Genomic DNA, 13,687 nt, shown 5'->3' with positions numbered 1-13,687 from the left:
GGTTCAAGTTCAACTCCTTCAACATCAACATTTTGATCAGGCACTTGAAGGCATTTCTTTAATTAGGAAACATGGAACACATCGTGTACAGCTGAGAGATGTTCCGGTAACTTCAAGCGATATGCCACCTTTCCACACCTCTCCAAAATTTGAAATGGTCCAATATAACAAGGTGCTAATTTGCCTTTAACACCGAAACGGTAGACTCCCTTCATTGGCGATACCTTTAGATATACATAATCTCCCTTGTTAAACACCAAGGGTCGACGTCATTTATCTGCATAACTCTTTTGTTGGGACTGAGCTACCTTCAAATTATTTTGTATCTGCCTAACCTTCTCTTTTGTTTCTTTCACAAGGTCAACTCCAAAGAACCATCTTTTCTTGGGTTCAGACCAATTTAATGAAGTTCTGCACCGATGACCATAGAGTGCTTCAAACGGAACCATCTTAATGCTCTCCTGATAACTATTGTTGTAGGAGAACTCAGCCAAAGGCAAACACTCATCCCACTTATGGGAATAGTTAAGGACACAACACCTTAACATATCTTCAAGTACTTGATTTACCCTTTCAGTTTGACCATCAGTCTGTGGATGATAAGTGGTACTATGTAGAAGTTTGGTACCCAACAAAGCATGCAAATGTTTCCAAAAGTTGGAGACAAACTGCGTACCTCTATCCGACACAATGGTCTTTGGTACACCATGTAAGCTCACGATTCGTGCTAAATACAACTTGGCATATTGGATAGTGGGATATATACTCTTGACTGGAAGAAAATGTGCTGACTTAGTTAGTCAATCTACAATAACCCATATTGAGTCAAAACCTTTTGATGTCTTGGGTAGACCGATGATAAAGTCCATACTAATATCCTCTCACTTCCAAGCTGGAATAGGCAATGGTTGTAACTCTCTAGCGGACTTCAAATGTATAGCTTTCACTTTTTGACAAGTATCACACTTGGCTATATATTGAGCAATCTCTATCTTCATTTTGGTCCACCAGAATCTCTGTTTCAAATCATGGTATATTTTATTACTTCCCGGATGAATAGAGAACCTGGTGGTATGTGCCTCTTCAAGAATTGACTGTCGCAACTCAGGAACCTTTGGTACCACAAGGTGATTCTTGAACCATAGCACACCTGCATCATCTATTCTGAAGCATGCCGCTTTTCCATTCCTGACTCTTTCTTTGATATGGGCTATACCCTTGTTTTCTTTCTGAGCGGCAATAATTTGGTCTTGAATAGTTGATTCAACAGTGATATTGGTCAAACTACCTTGTTGAATGATCTCTATATCCAACTTCGCCATCTCATGACATAAAGTTAGATCCATTGTCTTTATGGTCATGCAATTGCAATGACTCTTACGACTGAGTGCATCTGCAACCACATTTGCCTTACCAGGGTGGTAATGCACCTCCAAGTCATAATCTTTAATCAATTCCAACCATCTTCTTTGCCGCATATTCAATTCTGATTGAGTAAAGATATACTTTAAACTCTTGTGATCTATATAAATATGACAAGTATTACCAAGCAGATAATGCCGCCAAATCTTCAAAGCATGGACCACTGCTAACTCCAAATCATGAGTTGGATAATGTTCTTCATGTCGCTTAAGTTGTCTGGAAGCATAGGCGATGACTCGGCCTTCTTGCATCAATACACACCCAATACCAATACCAGAAGCATCATAATAAACGTCAAATGCCTTCTCAATATCTGGTTGTGCTAACACTGGTGCAGTGCTTAATAATCTCTTCAAAGTCTAGAAAGCTTCTTCACAGTCAGGTGACCAGACAAACCTAGCTTGGTTTTTCAACAATCTAGTGATGGACTTGGATATTCTAGAGAAATCTGGAATAAAACAACGGTAATAACCCGCCATTCCTAGAAAACTTTGAACCTCATGAACAGTGGTTGGTGGTTTCTAATCTAGTATATCCTTAACTTTGCTTGGATCTACCGCAACTCCTTCAGCTGACAAGACATGTCCTAAAAACTGTACCTCCTTTAGCCAGAAGTCACACTTACTGAACTTGGCATATAACTGATGTTCTCTTAGGCGTGTCAGAACAACTCTAAGTTGTTCAGCATGTTCTTTCCTATTCTTGGAATATATTAAGATGTCATCAATGAAGACCACTACAAACTTGTCTAGCTCAGGCATTAACACTGAATTCATCAGGTACATGAAGTAAGCTAGGGCATTCGTCAAACCAAAAGACATTACCAAGTATTCATATAATCCATATCTGGTGGTAAATGCCATTTTGGGAATATCTTCAGGCTTAATTTAGATTTGATGATAACCTGACCTCAAATCAATCTTGGAGAAAACCTTGGCTCTAGCTAGTTGATCAAAAAGTAAATCTATCCGAGGTAAGGGATATTTATTTTTAATTGTCACTTCATTCAATGGACGATAGTCAACACACAATCTCAGGGTCTTATCCTTCTTTTTCACAAAAATTGCAGGACATCCCCAAGGTGATGAACTAGGTTGAATAAAACCTTTATCAATCAACTCTTGTAATTGAGTCTTCAACTGAGCTAATTCCTTGGGAGGCATCCTATAAACTCTCCTAGAGATTGGAGTTGTTCCAGGCTTTAAATCTATTCCAAACTGAACATCTCTATCAGGTGGTAGACCGGGTAAATCTTCAGGAAAAATATCTAGAAATTCACAAACTACAGGGATATCTCTAATCTCCTTGATGGAAGTTGCACAAACTTTTTCCACTGATCTCTTTAAGATTGGAAGTTGGATAAGAAGTTGAGAATTACTGTCTAGCAAGCTCAACCTTATTGTCCTATTCAAAGTATCTACCATAGCTTTATGCTGATGCATCTAGTTCATCCCCAGGATCACATCTATATCCTGATCTTTTAAAATAATCATGGTGGTGGGAAAAATGTGCCCACCTAGTTTTATGGGTACCTGGTACACCATTTCCTTAGTGCACAGACGTCCCCCGGGCGACTGTATATAAAATTTTTCATTTGTTTCCCCAACTAGAATTTCATGCTTTATGACAAATGTTCTATTGATGAATGTATGAGATGCACCAGAATCGAAAAGCATAACTGTAGGATGATCGGTGATAGGAAACATACCCAGCATCACGGGTTCCCCTTCTAGAATCTCCCCAGCTTGAGTATAGAAAACCCACCCTGTCTTCTTTTCATTTCTGCCCTTCTGAGCATTTTGGTTATTGTTCTTGTCCTGAGCTTGACCCTATTGTTGATTTCCGGGAGCCTTCTGAAAATTTGGATTATACTGCTTATGATATGAACATTCCCTAGAGAAATGATCTGACTTCCCACAAATGAACCATGGGTAATTGTGGCCTTGGGTGTTGGAGCACGAACACCAGGAACATTTGTCTGTTGTGAGTTCGGGTAAGTTATGGCAGGACAGACATTTGGTCATTGCCTGGTTTGGAACTACGGCGGGCGATAAGGAGGAAGGTAGTGATTCACTGGATGATAAATTATCTTCTGTCTCTTTTGATTGCCATCGAAAGACCCAGATGGCACGCTCTTTTTCTTCTTAATTTCCTTATGATGCCAATATTTCTCCTCTGAAGCAATAGCAATGTTAACTGCCTCATGATATGTGACATTTGTGCAGGTAGTCATCATGGTCTGAAGTTTGGTATTAAGACCACGCATGAATCACTTCTTCTTCTTGGCATCTGTGTTAACATGCTCATGTGCGTACTGTGAAAGGTGATTGAACTTGCCCACATACTGCATGACTGTTTGATCACCTTGCTTCAAAGCAAGAAACTCATCAAGCTTCATGGACATAACTCCACCTGGAATATAATGGGCATAGAAAGCAGTGAGAAAATTGGCCCAACTTAACCAAGTACCGGCTGGTTGTATGGCCACAAGGTTCGCCCACCAAGCACCTGCTGCACCTCTAAGTTGTTGGGCAGCAAAAACAGGCTTCTGGAACTCAATGCATGGAATGAGGTCAAACTTCTGCTCTATGGTACGAAGCCAATCATCAGCTTTGAGTGGTTCGTCAGCCTTCGAAAATACTAGGGGTCATGTATCCGTGAAGTCAACATATGTAGCTTCTTGCCTTTGATGATTACGACCATGATTCTCTTGCATCATATTTTGATTGCTTTGAGCTAACTCCCGAAGCAACCGAGCATTATCTACGGTCACATGGACCAGTGCCGCGATAGCATCAGCCAAAGTTGGTGGAACTGGTGGTGGATCAGGAACACCACCCTCATCTTGCAAAGAACCAGGAATATCCAAAGCCCGAGTATGAGGCATTTGTTCATGACAAACCAAACTTTACTCAAAAACATTTATTGAACTTTTAAAAGAGCTTACTACAAACACATTACATTGGGTTCACTTATTTATACACAAGTCTGCACTTAAACAAGACTACCTAGCTTGACTAGAACTCACTATATTACAACTCTACTCTTCTCCTTGATCACATCAAATCCCGTGATCGGTATCCATTCTAGAAACACTTCTGCCTTCCTCATCACTTTCATTGACCACCACTACTTCTTCTGGATCCTCTTCTTCTTCCTCTTTAGGTTCATTATCATCTGCAATGATGACACCTGCGTCCATTGCTTCAGCTTGAGGCTCATGATTTGGATTTAGGAGATTGTTCAGCCTATGGACTTCTTCATGTAGATTGGTATAATATTCTTCTAAGTCTTCTACATAGAACTCTAACTCATGAACTCGGGCTCTAGCTATATCCTCTCTATGCCAAGCCTCATTTCTTCCTTCCACCATACAAACTAACATACGCTCATAGTTCTTATGAGCGGTGGTGAGACGCCTCAATTGATCCTATAACTTGCCCACCTGGATGGCATCTAAGGCCCTATCTCTAGTAGCCTATGCTAATTCTGCTGAAAGCCTCTGTATCTCAGCCTGGGCATCAGGCCTAAAGCTGCTACTGCTAGCACCATCACTCCTAGGGGCAAGCTGGTGACGAGGAACTCCTTTGGGTCCAATGGACTTATGGGGTGTTACCTTGGTACGAGCCATACTATAGAAAGCAAGATTTAATAACAGTAAGACAATGTGAGAAAAGTCTAAAGAGTAGTAAGAATGGGATTTATACTACTCAACCCAAACTAAGAGGGAAAGTAATTAACAAGTGGATTAATCATGATGCATGAATCGTCCTTACAGAACTTAAACATCAAAGCTCCTAAGGTACATAAATAATAGTTCTTATTATATAGGGCATAATAAGATTACTACACCATATAAAGCTTTATTAATCAAATAAGGAATTGCGAGATGGAATTAAGATAAATAGAAAGCAATTTGGACCAAATTAACAGGTTAAATTTATTTGCCCCAAATTGTTTTGAAGTTTTTATAAAACAATACTACAAAAATCTTTGTAATGGTCGCTCTGATACCAGTCTGTGGCAGAACCTCCTAAATTATAGGGCTCACATGCACCTGTCATAGTTCAACGACCCATGACGACTATGCATATGTTCCCAGTAACTTAAGAAGCCTATCGGGTGTCCTCGGGAAACCCGAATCATCCACAATTTCTTCCGAGCAGGATCCATTACATAGTCATTGCAGTATTACAATAGTTTATTCATTAATTTACATCAGAGTAAAATAGCGGAAGTCTTACAATAACTTAGCTACAAAATAGTTGTTTCAAAGCTTACAAACCAGGTACGATTATTATTACAACCATAGTAGTGGAGTAGCATTAGTAACATAAAACAAAACACATAATAAAAGTGCCCTGCCCAAGGGCCACACATTTACTTGTCATCCTCGTTTTGGACAACCGTCATGCAGCACGGTCCAAAGTAGACCTGCTCATGAGGCTCACCTGCAACAAGGGGTAAAGAACCCTGAGTACGAAAGTACTCAACAAGACTTAACCGGCGTAAAAACAGAGAAGACTCAGGAATGCAGGCTCGGGGATTCAAGGTAAGGCTTTAGCAAGAATCAAAGTTCTTTTGTGTAAAAGCTCTCCAACAAGATTCTTTCTTTCAACATTTAAATGATCATAAAGTTTATATATAAAGCTGACATGATCCATATTGAGATTATGAACTTTATATCAAACTCTTTCTCAAATCTTACTCAAGTTCTATTTGTTAACTACGATGATGAATAGTGAGTTGAGTCTCCATAACCGAGGAGCAGCGACGATTCGAACCGATTAAAACCCAGTTGGGGATTCCCAACCACATGACATATGCAGGTCTCTGACCTACATATACCAACCTATCATCAGAATCTCTAAAACAAGAACGGGTCCGCGCCACCCAAGAGCACAGTACTCCACCAATCTAGCTCATCGCCATGTGGGTACATGCTACTCTCGCCATCTCTCCACTCCCAGTGTGCGAGTAGCCATTCTCGTAATAGAATAGCCAAGTGAAGGCTTACCAGAGTATGTGGCTAGTACTACAAAGTCTCACCTCATGCAATTCAACAACAGATGGTTCTTAATCGACACAGGTGGAAAGAACCCGCTCAAAAGACATCCATGTCTTGTGGCTCTCATACACTGAGTCCGCTCGGTCTAGATTTATTACTCCACATGATTATATCTCATGATTCATAAATAACCAATCGTATCCAATAAACCATTCATATCTCGCAGGTGACAAGTAATCTCCCGACTTTTATTGGTCTAAGCATGGCTAAGCATAATTAGGCATTCTCGAATTAGAGCTGGTAATAAGATTGATATGGAAAAACAAGGATGGTAATGCACCAATTAGGTTTCCACTCAACTCATAATCACTTAATGCAACATTTAAAAACAAAAGCGATATAATTTGTAAAACACAAGGTAGGTTTAAATGCACCCGGGGCTTGTCTTGATTGATGGAATAGTCAGGTTCCGGAGATGTTCCGCAGATATCAAACCCGACCTCAACATGTGGGTTGACTTCCTCAACAACTTGGTTGACTACCAAGTTCTCACTTTCGTTCACTACACGTAGTAACGATACCAAGTTCTCAAACACAAGTTGATTATAAACTCAAACACTTACTTAAAGTGCCAAGGATCATTATATGCTAATGACCCAAGGTCATCACTCAATCCCAAATTCAAACAAAACCTAAGTCATTAAGGTTTACTATTTGTTTTAATTAATTAATTAATTCAAAATTATGAAATAAATCAACTTTTTCCAAATGAGCCCCAAATTTTTGTGAAGGGTCATCACATGATAACTAAGTGTAAAAACAATTTTCATATTTTTTGGATAATTATTCAAGCCTAGAAAAATCATGGAATCCCATTTATTAATTAATTTGAGCAATTTTTGTCACATTCAAAATGTACTGAAAAGTAACATTTAATATTTTTCCTAATGAGTTCACATCTCAGAGAGGTCACACAAAAATTTTCATAATTTTTACAGCTCTATTTATTTCTACACAAAATATACAAATCATAGCACTATTTACCCATTTATGCAAAATAGAAAAATTCATTTTCCCTTCAACAGTCACTGACAGGGTGACCCCATCGGTCAGCCCACGCTGACCACAGCGGTGAGGCCCTCTGACCGGCGATTACTCACCGTCGATGAGGTCTCCGGCGGTAAGGATTGAACCAACATGACCTTCTCAGCGCTGCGCTTCGACTAATGGTACTGGTTGAACATCTAGACTACTGCAGAGATCTCGCCGACGATGATGGCGGCACGGTGGTGTCCTACCGAGACAGCGACGGTGATCTACGACTTCATCAGCAAAACTAAGGTCTCCGGCGCACTCAGCACCTCCTAGTGGACGTAATCGAGCACCTAATTGAATCGACAGCACTCCACCACACTAGCAGCGACGCGTGTAGCGGCACGGCGGAGCAAAACTCGCCGGTGTCCCGCGGTCCCATGGCTACGGCATGTTAGAGGTAAAATAGATCACACAGGCACGATCAGTGGCTCACCCCGAAGCTGATGCGCGCGAGAACGACGGCTAAGGCGAGGCGGAGCTAGGTCGTCGACGTTGGAGACGATAGCGGCGGCGTGAACTCATGGTGAAGCTCTGTTCTGAGGAAAACAACTTACCAAATGATCAATGATCAAGCTCATGAACATCACGAGAGAATGAAGATCAAGAAACAACAAAAGATGAAGCAAGAAGCCCACCTAAACTACCTGTCCAAGGTGGAATGGATCTCGGTGGATCCTCGCCGGAGTTGGAGAAGACGAGGTTACACCGGGCAATCCAGAGGGGTAGAAGCTACGCAAGTGGGTGATATGGAGGCGCTAGGTGATGGCGATCATGGTGACGTGCTCGGCTGAGGCTGGGAGGGCTCTACGGCTCCGGCATGAGCTCGACGGAGCAGGGCGGCACTGACGGGAAACAGAGGAAGTGAGAGAGCGACGGAGGACGCTCCCAAACTTGACACGTAACGGCAACGCGGACACGTCGAAGCAGGAGGTGTCGCTCGCGGGCGCGCGTGGAAGCCGGTGGAAGCTCGCCGCCGACGAGAGCTGCCTGCTTGCACTGTTCGAGCTATTTACCAAATTGCCACTTGCTTCATTTTTCAAATTACTTTCAAATTTGTATAGTAACTCAAAAATCTCCAAAAATAAAAGTTGCTCCAAATTCAAAGTTCTACAACTTTGCTTTAATAACCATACTCAAATTATGTCTACATTTAACAATATAAGTTTAAAATCAAAAGGGGACAGTTTAAGAATTTATCCCCTTTTCAAATTACTTCAAATTTTATATAACAACTTTGAAAACTCTAAAAACCAACTTTTTACACATTGACAAGCTCTACACTTCTTCTTTTAGGCTCAACCCCAAATTGTGCTTAGATTTTGAATTAGGTTTTTCCAGGGTAGAATTAATTGCTGAAAATTAGGGTTTTGGAATTCAAATTTAACACGAAGGTTTTGAACTTGATTCATCCCATACAAGTCAACACATATAATCATAAAAGTAAACTTGTTTTAGTGAATGAATATCAAAGTTTTCACTAACACAAGAATGATGTGCAATGCATACGATGACATGGCATATTTTAGTATTTAAAACACCAGAGGTGTTACATCTTGTTCAAACAATCTTGCCAAACCGAAGTCTGAAATTTTTGGATTCAAATCTAGGTCTAGCAGAACATTGCTTGCCTTGAGGTCTCGGTGGATTATCTTCAACTGTGAATCTTCGTGAACATATTGTAATCCGCGAGCAATTCCACTTATTATTCTGAACCTTTCCCCCCAGTCAAGATCCTTGCTCTTCTCAGGATCTGCCATTGAAATAAATAACCTTGGCTGATTAGTCTGAGAATCTGAGTGTAATTTAACTAGCTACAAGATACTGTAATACTGATATGAAACTTTACCAAAGAGGACTGTGTCAAGGCTTCTATTAGGCATGTATTCATAGACAACAAGCTTCTCATGTTCCTCCAAGCAAACTCCGACAAGCCTTACAAGATTTTTGTGATGAAGCTTAGCAACCAAAACAAGCTCACTCTTTAGCTCCCCTATTCCTTGTGTTGAACCTTGTGAGAGCCTCTTTACTGCTATCTGTTCACCATCAGGAAGTGCTCCCTGCGGAAGTGGTAGCTACAGCTGAAACAAATATTGATTTAAAGGTACAAATCCCTACTTTTTATGAGAAAGTTGCACATCAATTCTTACATTTGTATGTTAGTTTCATTTAGGTCCCTAATATTACAAATTCTTATGCTGTCGGATCCTTAAATATGAATAACAAAGTGTGTCTCACTTACTACTATACCTGTCACCGGGAGGGTATAAACAAATTCGTGTTTGTCCACGTCGAAATCCATACCGTCATTATCCACTTCTCACCCTCCCCAATCTTACCCATATCTAGGGATGAAAGCGGATTGGATACGGACGGATATCACCGATATTACATTTGTTTTCATATTTCTGTCCGGATTCGGATTCGAATACGGATAGTGTCAACTATGTCGGATAGGATACGATTGGATATCAACATCATAAATATGCGATTTGAGTATTCGGATACGGATACGGTATCGGATGTTGGATATCCGGACTCGGATATGGACAGATCTCAACCCCTCTAAACGGATTCGGTTTCGAATACGATCGGAAAATATCCGTACCGTTTTCATTCCTACCCATACCCATTGGATAACAATCAGTCTTATCCATACCCAAGGTTTTAAGTTGAACTACTAGTTTCTGCTACTGTTTTACACTTATAAATGCTATATATACATGTGGGCTCCACATCAAAGCCGGACCCCTACAATGAAAACTCTGCATTCACACCTTAAAATTTTAGTGAAATTGATATAAACTAGTGTGATCACACCAACCAAGCTTGTGGTGTAGCTGCCCATGGTGTACGAGAAACGAGAGGCCCTCGGTGTTTTGGCCGAAGCTCTACATAGTGATGCCGTCAGGGAGTGGTTTGGGTGAGGCCACATGGAGACCCACTTATGCCGGGGAAGGACCATGGGTGGCCATCTAGAGAGTTATCCGACTAGAAGATTGGCCATTTGCGAGGGGCTTGGACGATGACTAGTGGAAAGTGCGAGCTTTCCAATACCTAAAAAAATAGTCATTGCGGGAGTTTGCTAACTCGCTTACATTTCTATATTTACTTGCGAGTAAGTGCAATTTTTCTTTTCCTCATGGTACAGACAATAGTTGAAATATATATACGAGTATAATCCTCCAAGTTAGGACTTTGGAATGTGGAACTTAAAAGTATAAGATGATGCGCACCTTGTAGACTGCACCAAACCCTCCTTGCCCAAGCCTATTTCTTTCAGCGAAGTTGTCCGTTGCAACTTTCAGTGTCGAGAGATCAAGAAAGGACAAATTAACGCTTTGGATGCTCTCCGTGTTAGACGTATCTTTCAAACAAGAATTAGTACCATGCACAACAATGAGAAACTTGAAGAAAAGATGCATATGCACGAGATGAAAAAAATTATCCTGAGACAATTTTTTAACTTCATGGAAAGACTAAGGTTGAGACGTTCATCTATTTCTGCTACATTTGTATGCACTCCCTCCGTCCTAATTTATCGGTCGTTTTAGCTTTTCTAAATACACAACTTTTGCTACGTATGCATCCAACAAGCACCCACTTATTTTTCACCAGAGATTTAACTTTATTCATAACATTCGGAAGCACATATATAGTAGCATTTTCTAAATATAAGGAACACACATTAAGCAACTGTAATGATTTCTTACATCTCATTATCTGGGAATCAGGAGGACTTACATGGTAATAACTCATCAGCTGATTTTCTCATGCTCCAGACACAAATGAAGAAGGGACATGTTTGGAACTGAGGAATGCAAAACAGAGGAATAGAAAAAACATAGGAATAGCAAAGGAATAGAGGTTGAAAACACAGGATTAGAAAAACATAGGAATTTATAGAAATTGGCGTTTGGAACAAAGGAACATGGCTAGCATAGGAATTTAAGAGTTTTCCTAGAAACTCAATGGCTTAGGCTAAGCATAACAGTAAACAAAATTCCTTTCGTTTTATTAAAAAAAAGCTACAAATAAGTTGAAGCATCATGGATGGTCCACGTGCCAAATATTATCCTTCCTCCTATTCTGATTAAGCACCCCGGTCTTTTCTATCTACTGTAGTACTACTTTCACGTTATTTATCCTTTTCCTCGATTCCTCTGCTAATGCAGTCCGTCGTCGGGTTGCAGAGACCGCAAGCGCTCGTTCGCTCGGTAATCACAAAGGAAAAGAAAACAAAGGCTCACGGTGGATGTTTTCTTTCCTGAAATCGGCATCCAGCTAAGGAAAGTGAATTTCCTCCGTTCCAAACACTCAGTCCAGCTTCCTTTCCTCCGTTTTCTCCTTCCTACGATTTTCCTTCGCATTTCCTTGGATCCAAACAGGCCCGGCAACAAGTGCTGAAGAAACTATTCCCAATGCAATGGATAAGATGGTAACTGATTTAATTCGCGTTCCTCTTGTAGCTTAGAATAATGACCAACCAGTGTAAGTAAAGATTAGGCAGTAACGGTAATAAATTTGTCATTATGTGATTAAGCACCATAGATTAGATAGTGCCACGTCGACAGCCACGGTATTGCAAGTCTGCAACTCACCTCTGTCGACGACGGATGGTGTGACGGCCGGGCCCGGGGCTGCGACTGCGAGGTGCAGAAGCGGACTGCCGGAGAAGAGAGGATAGAGTTCAAACCGGTAGTTGCACCGTAACCCCAGAATCCTGCCCCCCGCTGCCTGCCGCTGAAAAGCTTCATCTGCACCTTCAGTATCTGATCCAGGCATGCCCGGCAGTCGTCGGGCGACAAGTCCGGCATGCACTGCGCCAGCGCGTAGATGTTGGGGTTGCTCTCGTCGAAGTGGTCCACCACCCCAGTGCCGAACCGCAACGAAGAGTTGCGCACCGCGTAGTAGACGACGGCGCCGAGCAGGGCAGCCACGGCGGCGTCGAACGCCGCCGCGGGCGACGTCGTCACGTTCTCGCCGTTGGCGCTGATGTACTGCTTGCTGTTGTCGATGGAGGTGAGGAAGTTCTGGTACGAGAAGCGGAGGTAGCAGGGGTCGTAGTACACGGTGGCGTCCATCAAGTAGGCGTTGGCGACGCAGGCGGCGCAGTCGGAGGCGTTGGTGGTGGTGTCGCCGCGGCAGAGCGTGAGGCCGTAGACGGTGTCCGGGACGGTGCCGGCGCGCTGTCGGCGGCGAAGAGATGCGTGGGAGATGAGGAGGCCTTCCTGGGGAGCTCCGTGGAGAGGAGCTTGAGGTTGGATTGGTAGGTGCTGTTCGCTGTGTAGTTCCAGCCATTGACACAGCTTTGCGACAGTAGGTCGCTGGTGGCGAGCGGCGCGACGAGGAAGACGGGCACGACGAGGATGGCGAGCGAGAGGTAGGAGGAGCAGAGCTCCTCAGGGATCATGAGTCATGACCATGGTGTGCAAGTGCAACAACAGAATGGAGAAGAAAACAAGAAAGGAACGTCTTATTGGCTCTAGCTTTACTCGTTGGAAAAAAATTTGTATCCAAGACTCACTTTCTACTAGTAGGAGATATTTGTTGCTTCGAGAAAAGGACGGCCTGCCTTGCAGATATCTCGTTTTAAATGATGAAGGGACGGAGATCATCTTGCTTGGAGGAATTGATGGCCTGGCGTCTTGACTGGGATAGTACTATGCACTGTGTGTTGACTTGACTGGTATTTCTCCACTCACATTTTCTTTATGCTTAGATAATCGAACGAAATTTGGGAAATTCAGCCGACCTCTGAGATGGGGAGCAGCTGAAGTGTACCTTCAAGAACAGTGAAGGATAGGTTAGAAGAACTGCATTGCCGCGCCAATGCCAAGTGCTACACGGTGAGCTACTCTCTCGCTCTTTGTCTCATGTCGTTGTACTGGTATCCCCAGTCTGAAATCAGGAGTCTTGCATGGTTGATTCCCATCGTGATCCAATTTAAGCCTTCTCTTAACCAGTGTAGTAAGTCAGTATATGAATAGAAGACAGAAAAAGCAAAGACACTCTCTTTTGGTCTATTTATACACAGAATGTTGCTCTTTATACATGGGAGTAGGTACATTTATGTTATGCACACAAACATTGTAATTATCCATTATCCTTATAGGTTTATTCGGGCACACATTTTTAGCATGTCAACTGCGGATTTTTCATTTT

At 42.0% G+C, this 13,687-nt stretch overlaps 1 pseudogene; it reads right to left on the bottom strand.

Annotated features, from left to right (window-relative positions):
• LOC136543360 (cysteine-rich receptor-like protein kinase 6) overlaps positions 1-12,935 on the bottom strand; it is a 47,185-nt pseudogene extending 34,250 nt beyond the window's left edge.
• Positions 12,936-13,687: the final 752 nt, after the last annotated feature.

This window comes from Miscanthus floridulus, chromosome 3 (assembly GCF_019320115.1).
Source record: "Miscanthus floridulus cultivar M001 chromosome 3, ASM1932011v1, whole genome shotgun sequence".
NCBI lineage: Eukaryota > Viridiplantae > Streptophyta > Magnoliopsida > Poales > Poaceae > Miscanthus > Miscanthus floridulus.
The sequence above is the reverse complement of the archived record's forward strand: the minus strand, read 5'-3'. Positions and strand labels throughout refer to the sequence as shown.